At 41.8% G+C, this 16,830-nt stretch overlaps 1 long non-coding RNA gene across 1 annotated transcript; it reads left to right on the top strand.

Annotated features, from left to right (window-relative positions):
- Positions 1-431: 431 nt before the first annotated feature.
- On the top strand, positions 432-2,190 carry LOC308481392. The gene is made up of 2 exons (XR_013988624.1): positions 432-858; positions 1,971-2,190. It is a non-coding gene; the product is annotated as an uncharacterized lncRNA (long non-coding RNA).
- The last annotated feature ends 14,640 nt before the right edge of the window (positions 2,191-16,830 follow it).

Below are 16,830 nucleotides of genomic sequence, written 5' to 3'. Positions count from 1 at the left end.
CCCGACGTTCACTAAATTCTGTGCCTAATTATTAATGAACTAAGGTGTTCAGTCTTCACTAGGCCTGATATTATGAATTATTTTCAATTCATGTTATTCATGAAATGGCTTAAAACCTGAACTTTAGAATGTTTAGTGAGAATTAAGCCTAAGTTGCTTTTGGGTGTTTGTAAGATTACAGTACAGTCCTGTGCATGCTTACCTAGGGCCAAACTGAACGAGGTGGAATCCACACAATTAGTAACAATATGAATCCCTTTTTAAAAAAGCAAATAGCAGGCATGGTGAGGGTAATCTGGATCAGGACTCCGACATTGGCGTAGACTGCAGTGGTGTCCAAACTTTTTTCAAAGAGGGCCAGATTTGATGCAGTGAAGAGCTATGAGGGCCAACCAAAGTTGCTGACCTTTTTTTAAGGATTGAAGTTGAAGTTGTTGAGGTTTTTTTTAGGATTTTACCCCAGGAAATAAACTGCCACAGGGGCCGGATTAAACCAAACGGCGGGCCAGATTAGGCCCCTGAATCGGACTTTGGACATGCCTGGTGTAGAGAGCTTTAACTCTTTCCCTCCACTGGGATCCCAATCCAGTTCTCCTCTACCTCCCCACTATTTACATTGTTAAAAACACTTCCATTTGCATGGTAACACTTGATTAAATGTAAGGGGATTTATTTTAGAATCAATCAAAATGCATTTTAGTGTGCTCTCTCTCTCTCTCTCCAGTGTTCGCCATCAATCATGTCAAGACAGCAAAGCTTGGAATATACAAGGTGTGAATGTACAATGCACTGTGATCACTGGTAACAAAGGTAGCAGCTAATGGAATGGCATTTCCCCAGGAAGCATATTAGCTATTGGTAAATTGGTCCCATTATCAATATATGGGTGAATGGCTTGATGTGTTTTGTAAAACATTATAAAAAGAACACTTTTTCCTTCTTTTTAGTGCTTCTCAGTAGTCCCTTTGTCAATAACAACCACTTACTGATGCTAAACCCCATCCCAGTTAATTTACTTTAAGAACATCACTGTCCAACATTGCTACAGTATTATAACCAGGACTGTAGGTATTCTACATGTCTCCCATTTTCACTGACCAAGTGTAGACACTTGTATCTACCATGGCATTTGGGGTTTTTTCTTTCATGCTCTGCATTAATTATTAGAAATATGCTAGTTCTAGCCATCTAAGAAATGAGCTTGGAAACACAAAGGAAAAGCATAGGTCAATCCAGAAATCATGCATGTAAATTTTGACATGCTTTTGGATATATCCAGTATTCAAGTCCAAAACAGCATTTTGTTAGTGTTGCTTTTCAGAGTAACAACCGTAGCCATGATCAGGAATTATGACTGAACAGGAAATACTAATCCATGCTGGGGACATGAGGCCATGAATGCTGGTCCCAACCCCACCTGATCAGTACCAGAGCTCCCTGTGCCCCAAATCTTGGAGCGACATTCCACTGGAGTAATAATTTATTATCCATTTCCACTAGTGGGTATGTTTGTGTAGTTTTCTCTGCAGAGAACACCAGCTCACTTGGTTGTCTTGAAATAGGTGATGATCAGAGGGAGGTGAAACTGAGAGTGATGTAGTAATGGGGAGATGAATCAGTTAAGCAATTAAAAAGATAATTAGGATTGCAGCCTAGTGTTTTATGAGAGAAAGATGTCAAGCTGACAAGCTGCAGTGCAGAATGCCCCCAAATAAATAGCTGGAATCAACCAGACAAGCATTTCCAAAATTAGATCTAGCCCTTCCTAAGAGGTGGCTGACCCTCTTGGTAATTGTACATGGAATTATTGAGGTTGCTACTACCCATTGTTTTCAGGCTTAATAAGGCATTTCATGATGTATCTGCAGCTGCGCCATGCTTGCTTAGTCTGTACAATCAGATAATTTCTCATCACATGCTGTAAATTCCCTGTTACGTTTCATAAGCAGCTTCTCTGCCCTCTCCCCCAGATGATGTGGTCTCCTGCATCTGACACAGCTCCAAATGCTTGCTGTTTTCAGCTGGGATTCAATCGCATACCAGCAAATTCAGGTTGCACAATTGATTGGGAGGTAGTGTGCAGCAAACACGCCTCCCCAGAAGATCAGACTTTTTGCAATAAAGAAAGTGGTTCTACGTCATCTAATCTCCCTGCCAACAAATCAGAATGAATAAACAGGTCATCTGGAAGCAACCTGGGTTGCTTTTCCTTTCTCTCTCTCATCTGATATGATTGTGTCATCCTTTAAGTGAATGAGAAAGGCTGCTGTCAAGAGCCACCTTGATAGGCTTTTAGAATTCTCAGATACACCTCCCACTAATAGATGCCACTCCTAAGAATGGACTGCTGTTAGCCACTTCCTTTCCCTTTAGGAAAAACAAATAATATATGAGCTGGCTGGCTATCAAGCGGGCCTCACATATTGTTGTGTAAGTTTCATACATAAGCAATGCCTTCAATTTTAAAAGAATCGATCTGGCCACAATGATGCATAGATTACATGAGAACTGGGGCAGCATGTCACAGGAGAGCTGCAACTGGATCCTTGAATACAGAACTCCAGCATGAAAAGATCTTCACCAGTTTCCAGTTTGCTTTTGGTCCCAATTAAGAGTGCTGGTTTCGATCTTTTAAATCACTAAGTGGCTGGGAAACTCAGTTTAGGAAGGGCCAGCTTCTGCCCTATGAACGTGCCTATTCATTGAGATCATTTCCTGAGACCCTTTTTCCCTTCCCTTGCAGGGAGAAGGCAGGTGGCCTTTCTGTGGTGCCATTCTGGTTATGGAACTCTTAGTCTCTAGACATAATTGTTTCTAAACATGATGGAGTCTTTAGTAGATGGCTTGGGCCATGAAAAACAGGCAAAAGCCAACTTCTTGACCTGGATCAATCCTTTATCAGCCTCTCTTCCACACCCTCCTGGAGGGTCTTAGATGAGTCACTTTTCCTCAATTTATTTTACCAATAATCTTCAGGTGTTTCTTAGTGGCCTTAACACTCTGCAACATACCAAGGTGCCTTTGTCCAAAATTTATTTTATTTAATATTTATTACATTAGCTGTGATTCCTGCATTGGGGGGGGGGGGTTGGCCAAATCACCCTTTGGGTTCCTTCCAACTCTCTGATTCTATTATTTATTTCCCACTTTTCCACCAAGGAGTTCAGGATGGCTCTCTGTCTCCCAATTTTATCCTCACAACAACCCTGTGAGGTTGGTTAGGCTGAGAGGCAGTGACTGGCCTGAGGTCACCTAGTGAGCTAAGTGGGAACTAGAACCCCAGCTAGAACCCCTGGTCCAGCAATCTAACCACTATGCTACACTGCTTCAATGTCCTGCAGCATTTTCACTTACCAAGAGGCTCTCGTGACCCCAAGTATCCAACAGGGGAAAGGTTCTCCTCCTCTGCAGGAGAAGGATGAATCCTCAACCTGTTTTCTAGGCTTCCATCACTGGGACCTTCATAGTGCTGTGTTCCTCTCATCCCAGATGATGCTTCAGCTCTCCTCAAACATGTCATTGATTGCTTGTGTTTCAGGTCTAAACCTCCACTGCAGCCATCTCTCACTAAATCCCTTGGACCCCCTAAAGTTTTTTCCTGGAATCATATTAACTATTGGAGCTAGCCTGGAGAAACCATTTAACTCTCCTACACTTTTGGATGTTCTGCTGAGTGCAATAATGAGGGCATTATTACTCCATCACTCAAGAACTCAAGGATAGTAGTTCTGGTTCAGACCAATGGCCTCATCTATCTTAATGATCAGTCCAAGCAGTTTTAGAAGGAGTGTGCAGTGGCTCCTTGAGTTTGTTGTTAAGAGTGTCCCTAAATATCAGAGTTAACTTCCTCCCTCCTGACATTTTTCTTGAGCAATTTCATCTATTATTATCCCCTGCTAACATTCCCTATGGTCCACCCACACCATTCCACTGTATCCTCTGTGAATTTTATTTGGAACTTGGAGCCAACAGTAATTGACCTACCCAGTTATATAATTTCTTTAATACCGGCAACAATGTGCAGGATGTTTACAGTTGCGAGTTAGCAGCTGTACTCTTAATGAACTCCAATCATTTCAATATAAATCTCGACTGTCTTGAGACAGTGGGCTGGAAAGCCCTGTTGCAACAGATAAATGCATACTCCAGTCTTAGCTCTGAGGCTTGATTGGATCCTGCTGCTCTTGAGAGATGACAACATGCTTGCTTCATGCTGAGGTTCATACAAAACATTCTCAAGCAAACCACAATGTATAATTGATAGAGACCAAGAACATTTTTCTTCCAGAACATTCAAACCACAGTCTTTCTCTTTCAGCCATGGGGAGGGAAAACCCTGTCAGTAGCTAAACAGCAACTCCAAAAGTTCCAGACACATCACTAATGGTGGAAGAGGCCCTTTATCAGTGGGGTACCTCCTGCAGGTGCCCCACTCCGATTAGACATGAGGCAGGTGGCTATCTCCAGACAAGGGCTACTTGATGGAGATGTCCCACTTATGGTACGCTCTCCCTAAATAGGATTTTCTGCTGCCTTCCTTGTTATTTACAGTGGTACCTCGGGTTAAGTACTTAATTTGTTCCAGAGGTCCGTTCTTAACCTGAAACTGTTCTTAACCTGAAGCACCACTTTAGCTAATGGGGCCTCCCGCTGCTGCCGTGCCACCAGAGCACGATTTCTGTTCTCATCCTGAAGCAAAGTTCTTAACCTGAAGCACTATTTCTGGGTTAGCGGAGTCTGTAACCTGAAGCGTATGTAACCTGAAGTGTATGTAACCCGAGGTACCACGGTATTCCCTTCATTTATATCCATTCCCATTTCCTCTAGGGAGCTTACAAAGGTGTACATGGCTCTTCCCCTCCCCATATTATCGTCATAACTCTGTAAGCGACTTAAAGCAACACAAGTGAGCTTCATAGCTGAGGAGGGATTTGAACCCTGGTCCAGCACTCTAACCACTACACCTCACTGGCTGTTATTATCCTTTTGGTGTCCAACAAACACTTCATTAGTTTCCTGGGTATTTCTGCTGACCATGTTGTTGTACTGCTTTAATGATTTTGTGGCTTTTAGTTTATTAGCATGGTGTTGTTGGTCCCCCCCCCTTTAATTTGCATTTTAATTGTTCCGTTCTTTTTGTAAAGTGCCCTGGGAATGTGATTGGAGGGTGTTATAAAAATGCTTTTAATGACTGTCACAAGAATCCCTTAATACAGGGCTGGGAAGCCCAGTGCGATGCCCTCCTGAGTGCTTTTGCCTAGTGGGAAGGATTTGAGATAGTCCTTAGCTTGCCTGGATGGAGGTGTGTGTGTGTGTGTGTGTGAGTGAGTGAGAGAGAGAGAGAGAGAGAGAGAGAGAGAAAGAAAGAAAGAAAGAAAGAAAGAAAGAAAGAAAGAAAGAAAGAGGTGGGAACAAACTGGAGTTCTGCATGCCCCCGATCTAATTCAGGTCCCAATTTGGAGTTGCCCAATCTGATCCGGAATGATCTGGGGCTAAATTGAAATGGGGAACACATTTTAACTAGGGTTTTAAATTCCAATTAAACATTGTGAGGGGAGAAGATTTATATCTCCTACTCCCTCCCCCCACACCACATGTTTAATCAGGGTTTAAACTCTAATTTCAGGTGCAGTTTTGTTGTTGTTGTTCTTTGCTTGCTTGCTTATATCCCACCTTTCTCCCTGTACATAACCCAAACTGGATCACAACATGCATTAGAAATGGATTAAAAAAAAATGCACCAACCAGTTATAAGTATTTTTTTTAAATTTAATAAGTTACAATATTGAAACAGCATGGAATCAAAGCAACTTAAAACCACTTAAAAGCCCATGAGGTGAAGAAAATGTACTACACCTTTCCACAAAAGACCCTACCGCAACAGCCAGTGAGTGGCCGGATGGCTGTCTGAACAAAAAAGTATTTGTCTAGTTCAGTACTCTCTCTACTTTCTGGTGTCATAGGAGAGGTGATAAAGTACCAGCAAAACAGCAAATATTGCAAGGCTTGGGAGGCATTCAACCAAGTTACTCATTTAGTTCAGTTCTTCCCAGAAAACGTCTCAAGAATCTAGAGCTTCAGAGAGGCAAGTTCTGCTGCCCTGCCAATGACAGTAGAAGTTGTTTGACTGCTTGCTTGCTTCTTCAAGTCTCTCCCTTGTTCCGCTTCATACTACTACATGCCCATTCTTCCTGCCTTCTGGCACATCATTCATTCTTCACACGTCAATCGCTAATGCAGTCAGTTAATGTAGCTGGGACTTGTTCTATCTCTTTCCAAAGAACAACACAGCAAGCTGAATTTCACATGCCTGATAACAGCACAAGAAAAACTGACTCAAATTTCAATGTCTTCAACTACTGATCATGTTTATTTCATTTTTATTCTTCCAAGTATTTATTGATCTATCCGTTTGATATTGCCGGGGGCAAAATATAAGGACAAAACCTCCTGAACTGAAGAAAAGACAAAAAGCATTCTTACTTGTGCTTATCCTACAATTATTTCAATAATTTCTATGTAAATGAGACATTTCTAATCTTAAGAGAAATAATCCTATTTACATGCATATCAAAACTGCATTTTGAAACTGGCGTGCCTTTACAGTTGTCACACATGTGGCAACATTAACTCAACGACAGAACAAAAATATGAATTAGTGGCTGAAGAACAAAGTCAGCTTAATTAAAATTGTGTCAGCGTGTCGGAAAGATATTAACTTTGCATTCCCTGACCAGAACAAAGAATTTGATATTCCTTTTGCTTTTTAAAACTTGTTTTAAGTTTCACTCTAGATTTTCTTCACCCCCTCCCCCCAAAAAAATCATAAACTAATCCAGTTTGCATTCATATGCATTATTTTCTGGGTAATTAATTCACTGAATCAGACCATTGGCCATTCAGGGTATATATCCTTGTTCTAATCATTGAGATTACGCTGTTCTAAAAGTCAGAGGGGTATAGCATTATTTTTTGCATTTCACTTATGAACTGTTTCCTGAGAAATATTCCAAAGTGATTTACAATATAACATATATAAAAGTTATCTCTATGAAAACAGTTGCATATATTAAAATTATTTTTCAAACACACACACACACACGATTAAAACAGCAACAGGACTAAATAAAAGCAATAGAGATGTCAACTGGGATAAGGATAGCAGGCCAGGAATGGATGGGGCAGCTGAACCAGTTACAAAGCAGCTCCATTGGTTCCTAAACAGTGCTGAAATAGTACAGTACCTGAGCCAGCTTTCTGTAGTTTCTTGCTGGACAGCTCCCCTGGTCTCCTGAACAACCTTATCTCTGACCTACTGGACAGCTCCTTGGCTTCTCCGGTAAAGCAAACTTTAAGCCACGTGGCAGGGTAAGTAGGAATGGGGCATCTAATGTGCCCTACCTAGATTCACCTCTTTGCTGTGGGTCCTCACCATAATAACCTCTTGGACCTTCACAGCAGAGACAGAAAAGAACCCAACCCAAAGCCCAGACTGGAAGACACAGGAACCAGTTAGAGGGTTCTAAGGAGGGAACAGCCAGGCACATAGGACAATGTCCATTTCTCTGACCAGCCCTACTTCACACATTATGATTCTTCAAAGAGCTTTGAATAAGCAGAGTATATTGGGTAGAGGAATCCAAGGTAAATTTAATTATCGAGTGGTTTTAAGCAGGGATGCAAAGTCCCAGTATCTAAAAGGAATCTGGTTATATTATCTTTGTGATTAAGAGGATTTAAATTTTAAGTGATGTAGGAAATGAGAGAGGAGAGACAATGAGTGATGTAATAATACTTCATAGCACCGCCAGAGTATTTTCAAATGATATCTAGTATCAGGCATTAAAAGAACTTTAATTATATCCCCATAGGCTTACTACTGCACAGATACATGAGAATGCCCAGCAAAGGACACACAATTTTGCAAATGGATATACAACACCTTTTGCAAAATAAAAGAAAACCATCACTTGGCCCCTAGTGTCTCTCTCTCTCTCTCTCTCTCTCTCTCTCTCTCTCTCTCTCTCTCTCTCTCTATATATATATATATAATGATTTATAGAATGTGTGTGTGTGTGTGTGTGTGTGTGAGAGAGAGAGAGAGAGAGAGAGAGATATTTATAGATCACTTCCCATCCAAGGTATCCAAAGTGGTTTGCAGAGTGAAATTCCAACATTAAATGTTAACCATGCATAAATGAAATATGTATTAAATGTACACAAAATTCATATAAACTCAACCACAGGCAGAAAGCAAATGCCAGGAATACATTTGTTCATTTTAAATAGATTTCTCTCCCACCCTTCATCTATAGATCTCAGGGCAGTTCACAACATAAAAATACAAGATAAAAACAAGAACAAACCAAACCAATAACCCCTCCCCCCACCCACAAACACATTTAGAAGGTGTATAAGCTATTAATCAGCCCAAGGCCTGGTTGAACAGGAACATTTTTGCCTGGCACCTAAAGGTGTATAACGAAGGCGCCAGCTAAACCTCCCTGGGGAGAGCATTCCACAAACAGGGAGCCACATGCAATATCTAAAATGTGCCAATCACCTAGTTGTGAAATATCTGAAGTGTGCCAATAATCTAGCTGTGAAATATTTAAAATATACCAATAACCTAGTCAGGGGAAACCTGAGCAGGCAAACATAGTTTTAACAGTCTTGGGAAGCACCTCACTGTTGGAGCCCCCTGTATAGCAAGGGGAAAGTGCGTTTACAGAGTGGGCAGGCCACACTCCAGGGAAGGCCCAGTTCCATGCGTCTCAGCTGTGACAGATTTGGAAATATTGTTCCTTCAGATCCAAGATAGAAAACAGTCCAGCCAGCACAGTTCTGGTTGGTTCAGTTACTTCAAGTGACTTTTTGAAATATCAAGCAATGGCCTTTTTGCCACAGGAAAACTTTTAGCCGGGATTAAATGTGAGACCTTACAAACACAAAGCTCTGTCAGTGAGGTATGGCCTTTTTCCAAGTGAGCAGCTGGAAGAGGACACTGAACCGAAGAATGGAGGGGGATGAAAATGACGGGGAGAGAGAGAGAGATCTTATAGCATGATTCCTGTTTTCTACAGTTGTTAGGCAAATGTTTACCATTTAATATGAATATGAATGTCAGATTACGGGAAGACCACATGGTTCATTTCAACCACAGTGGGAACTAAATGAATACAGGGCTAAGATTCTCTCCAGTTTGAGACTTCTGCTCTGAGTCTCACCCTCTCTCTCTCTGTGTGTGTAAAATATTGTTTTTATTAAGAATAACATGAAATACCACAAACAGCAATGGGCATCGGTCACCAGGTACAAAGCAAAACACAGTCATCACATGTATAAGGCAGGAAATAATAGCAGCATGTTAAGTTAACTAACCAAAAGGATGGGGGTCTAGGCTCTTCTGTGTGAGAATTAATAATAGAAATAAATATAAACTAACCAGCATCAAAAGTATCTTTTTCATTGCTCCACACATCACTCTACTTCACTGTGTGAGTTTGTCAGTCAAAGCCAAGTACCATACATTGTTATATCAGTTGTGGATAGTAAACTCCTCTGCACTTTTCCAGTTGAACCCCAGCTCCATGTGCACTGCCACAAGAAGGTGACTTATCAGATTCTGACAAGGGAAGTCCTTGTTGCGACCTCTAAATAAGGAGAGCAAAGCTAATACTGTTTCCATCTCAATATCTCTGCCAAGAAGATCTGTATATTTTAAATTTTGCATAGAAGTTATTTCATGCCAGAGAACATATGCATACAGAATAAACCCAATATTGCTATGAACTGGTTACTCATGACTTATCCTAGATAATTGGAGGGTCATCGTTATCTTTAATAGGTTATATTTAATAAGTAAATATTTTATACAGAGATTATTTGGGTTTTGCACAAAGTGATTATACAGAAAGCATAACAATATTTATAAAAAAAATTACACCCCTAAGAATGAGCTGTAAAAATTTCACCAGGATGCAACAATTAATAACAAGCAGGTGGAAATGATAAAAACTTAACAGTGGAATCCTGAGATGGTGGAGGGGGATACACAGGTGGTTTGCAGAAGTGAGGCAGAGACACTATAATAGATTCCTGCCAGGTGGGTCACTTCTGCTTACACAGATGAAGAGGGAAAGGAGGAACTGAGGCAGAGGTTGGTGCAGTGAAGGAGCAAATCCAGTTCTCCTGCTGGTGTGTCTGCACCAAACCAGCCTCACTGCTGCGTCATGCCTCCTGGTAAGCAACTGCAACCCACCAACATGGAAGCTAGCATTGTGGTTCCACCCCACTCAGCAAGCTGCTTTTGGTTCTTCCAACTTATCTAGTGTCCAGCTTGGCTCAAGCTTTCAGAGTGGCAGCCTTCCTCTGTCCCCCCCCCCCAATAGTGAGTTTGTATGCTTTATGATCCCAGTTAGAGACAATCAGGAAAGGAATAAAAAATAAAGCTACCAATATTGCACTGCTTGAGTACAAAACAAGGGGAAACAATGTAAACCACATTTTTGAAAAGGGGATAGCAGGGGAAAGTGCAGAAAAAAGCAACCAACGTTACTATTGGGCTGGGGACTGTTCCCTCTTATGTGGCATGTCTAGTTTAGGGTGGGGGAGAATGGTGAGTTAGGCAGGATATGATAGAGTAAAAAGGTAAAAGGTAAAGGACCCCTGACAGTTAAGTCCAGTCGCAAATGACTCTGGGGTTGTCCGCAGACAGATTTTCTGGGTCATGTGGCCAGCATGACTAAGCCGCTTCTAGTGAAACCAGAGCAGCACACGGAAACGCCATTTCCCTTCCTGCCAGAGCGGTACCTATTTATCTATTTGCACTTTGACGTGCTTTTGAACTGCTGGGTTGGCAGGAGCTGGGACCGAACAACGGGAGCTCACCCCATCGCAGGGATTCGAACCACCGACCTTCCGATTGGCAACCCTAGGCTCAGTGGTTTAGACCACAGCGCCACCCATATAAATAGAGTACATGTTGGCAAAGTTGGACATGGCAAGTGGATGGAGAATAGTTTTTCTGTTTCTATATTATTACTACACTTGATCTTAGCCAAAAGGCTGAGAAGCAAGGTGGCAACATTAGCAGCAACTTTTCACATAAGCTCCATGGTTTACGTTTATTTTAAGTCTAAATTTAATTGTTTTCTAAATGTTTTAAACTGTTTTAAGTCCACAATTTATCATTTGCTGAGCTCAAGGCAAAAGGCTTATGCATGCCAACTTTCTGCCTTGCCTCTTGTGCTTTAAAGCATCCCAAGGTCCTTGCTAAAGTTGGAGACTCTGGTGTTCAGGATGCATGGCAAATGCTTTTGCTGAATTTTTCACATATACGGATAGTAGATCTTTGTGAACTACTCTTATTGCATTTTGCTGACCCTTACTCAGATGTACCATCAGAAATTTACTGATTGAGAAAGAAGAAGGAAGAGTAAACCGAGGGCCTGTGGATAGCTTGTCTTTTTAATTCACTCTAGCTCTGAAGCACTTAAGGAGCTCTATAATCCTATCAAGCTGATCTCCACATCCAGCAATGGGAATTAATTTGTCATTTATAACTCATGGAGTCCCAAAAAATATTGTTTAGAGTCTTTACAATTGGTAGGAACTGTTCTCCCATAACATCAGTGAGTGAAGCATTCTCACCTCCAGGCTGAGATCCAAAATACTCATGACTTCTATTAGTCCATTCTTGGCTGTCCTCGTTGGCTTCCTCCACCAGAGCAGTTGCTGGAATTGAATAACGCTTAGATGTGGGAGGGGTGAAACCCAGAGGGACCAGAGTTTCCATAACTGCCAAACAAGGAACTATCAGTCTTAGGTTGCTTGGAATTTGGGTGGGCTGGAGATTTCAATTGTCCTTTAGATCTCTTTTTTCTTATAGCATAGTTAATACATTATCATCCAATGTGAAGTATTATAGTTTTGCAGGGTTCTGCTCAACACTACCTCCTTCACTTTAGCAAAGCTGTTTTAGTTCAATTAGGTCTATAATACTTCAGTTAATATAATACTATAATACTACAGTTAAGCCTGCAGTTTTCAGTTAGTTCACTCAACTGACTTATATGTCTGTCTTTCTCACACCCTATGCTCAGGAGTCTCTTTCATTTGGTGGCTTTTTACTGAGGTGCTTCTTCTTTCTCAATCAGTAAATTTCTGATGGTACATCTGAGTAAGGGTCAGCAAAATGCAATAAGAGTAGTTCACAAAGATCTACTATCCGTATATGTGAAAAATTCAGCAAAAGCATTTGCCATGCATCCTGAACACCAGAGTCTCCAACTTTAGCAAGGACCTTGGGATGCTTTAAAGCACAAGAGGCAAGGCAGAAAGTTGGCATGCATAAGCCTTTTGCCTTGAGCTCAGCAAATGATAAATTGTGGACTTAAAACAATTTAAAACATTTAGAAAACAATTAAATTTAGACTTAAAATAAACGTAAACCATGGAGCTTATGTGAAAAGTTGCTGCTAATGTTGCCATTTCCCAAAGTCCCTGACATTTATGGACCCGGAGAAATGGTGGAATCAAAGGATCTGGATTCTAAAGGGAACCTAGCTCTTATTCCAGACCAGGTGGCCTTGATCACCATTGCCAAGTTGGTGGGGAGGAAGCAGAATGAATTATTGAAATTAAGAATCTATTCAAGAAATCTCATAACTACCATACCCTCTCAATCCTACCATATTTAAAACAGATGTGTAATAACACTCTAGCTTTGCTAAAGAAATATATGCAGCCAGGTCACAATTGGGCAAATACAACATTAGGGTTCAAGGGCTTTTTAGAACCTTGTTAGTGGGCCGCAAATTATTAAGGAAGCTATAGGCCAGCATTCCCCAACAACAAACAATTGTATAGTGCTTTGGAATGTTCAAATGCTCCAAGCACTGAAATGCTTATAGATCTTGAATCTCAGGATGCTGAAGGTAGGACCATAAATATTGGAATTCCTAACTCAGCCTTATGGAAAACTGGCTTTAGGTCTCCAATGAAGCATGTTTCTAGCCTCCCACTCATACAAGAGTCCTCTTCAGATTTCCCTTATCTTGATTGCTTTCAGTCAAAACTACAAAAAATAAAAATAAAAAATTAGACAATAGTGTTGGCTTAAATTAATCCTGCCATGGCTCCACCACCTGGTGCTTGTAGAATTGGTATTCTAGTTTAGAGTTCTATCCCACACTTAAATGGTGAGGAGTGCTTGGATCCTTTGATAGATCAAATTGCTCCAGGAAGTCCAGGCAACTAGACAAACAGCCTTTTGCAGAAATAGTTAGGTGTGACATTCAAGAGCTCAGGATCTTGGTCCACTCATCTTTCAACCTCAATTCTAATAGCTAAGGTAATTATTAATGCTACCTCTCACTTTGGGCTGGTCCAAGTGGGAAGATGGTGGTTCCCATGATAGAACTACATATGGGCAAATTACTTTCCTAGATGTTATGTGGAACACCAGTTTGGGTCCATTTGGTTGCCATAATACTGAAATCAGTACAGCACAAGTAATTAAGCAATGTGTGTAGTTAAGCAATGATATTTGCTGCCTCATGAGGTGGTAATGGTCATCAATTTAGATGGTTTTAATAGGGATTAGACAAGGAGATGGATCATAGACTGTTATTGCTAGCAATGACCACTAGTCATGGCAACTATATGATGGGAAGTTCTGCTAGAATGTTCAGTTCACATTGAGTTCATGAAACATCATGCCCTGTTCTTAATGCATGGTTGACCACATCTACGGAATGCGATTGTTATGTTCTTTTAAGTTCTGCAATATCAATCACTAGTAATAGTTTAATAAGGAGGTTTTCATACCTGTCTAACCATGTGTTCCCTTTCCCAACCTTTAATCTATTGATGATTAATGCCCTTGCATTGTATTTGTGTTAACCAATCAGCAACAAGCACATATGTGGCAATGCTGTAATATTCAATAAAAGGGACTTCCTGAGACATGCTCGGAAGATGCCTCCCATATGACACTTGTTACTCGTCTGTCGTTTATTTCAACCCAACAGAAGCAGCATGCCTCTGAATCCCAGTAACTGGGGGACAAAAGTGAGAGAGAGCTTTATCCCCTTCTGTCCTTCTTATAAGCTTCCTCTAGGCACCTGTTTCCTGTAACTGTTTCCTGTAGACTTCATAGGTCTTTGGTCTGATTCAGCAGGGCTCTTCTTATGAAACAATTAAATAGCACTACTCCCAGTATAAATCCTTGAGGAGCTACTTCTTCCTTTCTTCCACTGTGAGAATTCTTCATTTACTTTCTTATTCTTATTTTTTAGCTAGTCACCCATCCATAAGATGACCAACTCTTCCATCTCAGGGCGGCTAAATTTATTGAGGACTGTTTCATGAGGGACTCTGTCAATAGCTTGTTGGAAGTCAAGTGAATTATCTTTTCTAGATCTCTCCTTATTCACAGCCTTGCCATAGCCAGCATTATTTGTGTGTGAACTTTGCCTATGAACATCATCCTATGATACATGGATTCTTTGTTGCTTCCTTCCTTTCGAGATAACTACGTTCTCGTGTATTTACGAATTAATGTACATGGCATGAACAGCTGTTGCATTCCCAGACAGAATCAAAAGCCACATCATACTGGAAATGCAGTGAATGAGTCTCATGTAGTTGGGAAGGGATGTTTTCTGTTTATCTTCTCTTGCCAAAGATTCTGACTGAAGGGCTGCCAGAGATTCTGTTTGAGAAAAAGGGTGGATCCCATTACCAGAGTGGACAGGAATAAATTATTGTTACAATAACTAAATCATTTGTTATTAATTAATTCTGACTAAATTCTCATATCTGATGTACAATACATAGCATGTTTTTTGCTTGCCAAACCAAAGATTTCCTGTCTTGCTTTTAAGGACACAAGCAGTCCTCTGCTCATCCCTCTGTGCCGCTCCGACTGTCGCTCTATGGGTACCAAAGGTCACTTGTCCCATATCAGAGCAGCAATCTATCCTTCTAGATATCCTCCCAAGAGTAAATCATGATCAATGTTTGGCTTTCCCTCAGGGACTGTAATTGTGACACATGACATCGCTGCCATTTCAGTGAGCTTATCCCAGTTTGAATGAACTTTTACCATATATATGGGGTTTGTCTGTCTGTTTATGCATTCAAACACCTCTTGGAAATATTCTCACCCAATTTGGCATGATGATTCATGCAGTCAAGGAGCTGATTTTCATCTATGTTTGGATCCAGATGCCATTTTGGATCAAGATGGTGGACTGAAGCATGACTTGGGCATAACTTTGCCCAATTTGGCATGGCAGTTCCAAACTATGCTGATTCGGATGCCTCTTAAGCTATCATCATCCAGTTTGGTATGGTGGTTCCAAAATGTTCTGATTGTGATGGTTCTGAAGATATTGTCACTTATTTTGGTGTGACAGTTCCCAAGAGCGAGCTTGGGTTTTGGTCTGTTCTGAATGCAAATGATGGACGGAACCATTCCAAACTACAGTGATTTCATTGCCTCTGAATATATCACTCAATTTGGCATGATCAGCATAAGACTAGCCTGTTGGATCAGACCAGTGGCCCATCTAATCCAACATCCTGTTCTCACAGTGGCCAACCAGGGCTCGGTCCAGTACACCTGAAGGAGCGTCTCCACCCCCATCATTCTGCCCGGACACTGAGGTCCAGCACCGAGGGCTTTCTGGTGGTTCCCTCGCTGCGAGAAGCCAAGTTACAGGGAACCAGGCAGAGGGCCTTCTCTGTAGTGGCACCTGCCCTGTGGAACACCCTCCCACCAGATGTCAAAGAGAAAAACAACTACCAGACTTTTAGAAGACATCTGAAGGCAGCCCGGTTATGGATGCTCTTAATGTTTAACAGACCATTGTGTTTTAATATTTTGTTGGAAGCTGCCCAGAGTGGCTGGGGAAACCCAGCCAGATGGGCGGCGTATAAATAATAAATTATTATTATTATTATTGGGTATTGGACCAAAAGAAGGAGAAGCAGGTGGCCTCTGCAAATGGCAGCCCTGAGCTGTTTGCATGAGGGAGTCCAAGCACTGCACTTTGTGTACTGGCTCCCAGCAGCAGACGACCCATGCGAGTAATCAAACTGAGCAGACCTGAATCTCCACTCACCAGATGGCGAGCATGGGATGCTTTGTCAATGTGTTCCCCACAGGAACATGCAGGGGGAGCAGACCCCAGCAAGACTGAAAAGGGAGTGACAGGGCCACATAATTCCCAAAGTGGGAAGAGAAGACTTGATCCCATGAATGGAAGCAAAGGAAGCGAGAAGAACCAGCTACCACCCCCATGCTGGTTCAGTGGCTGTGGTTAGGGCTCCAGGTAATGGTGACAGCTGATTCAGAAGTCAGTTTTGGGGGGTGGGCAGCAGGGAATGAGGTGAGTCCAGCTCAGATGGCTGCTTCCCATAATGTAATAACAACAACAGCTAGGTAGATGGTGACCATGGAGGAGGAGGAGGAAGCATTGGTTGTAGTTGTGGTGGGGACAGCTGGGCCCTGAATGGCACTGTGTCCAGACACATTGGAGACAACAATGTTGGAGGGGGCATGGCAGAATGGACCCAAGCAGGCCTGACACAGCAACCAAGCATGTCCAGCAATACCAGGGGAACCATGCACCAAGAGTGCAGTCCTGTATGTTGCAGAGGTCTGCTTCATCCGCATGTTTCCCACAGGGAATGCATTGGCAAAGCAGCATCCAGTGCCGTTGGCCCCATGGAGCTGTCATGGAAGGGGTGTGAGGATCCTGAAGAAGTGGGGGAGATCAGCCTGGAGGTGGGTGTGGGGGAGAATGTGTCAGTGCCTCAAGA

The sequence above is a fragment of the Podarcis pityusensis genome, assembly GCF_964106645.2.
Source record: "Podarcis pityusensis genome assembly, chromosome: 7".
NCBI lineage: Eukaryota > Metazoa > Chordata > Lepidosauria > Squamata > Lacertidae > Podarcis > Podarcis pityusensis.
The sequence above is the reverse complement of the archived record's forward strand: the minus strand, read 5'-3'. Positions and strand labels throughout refer to the sequence as shown.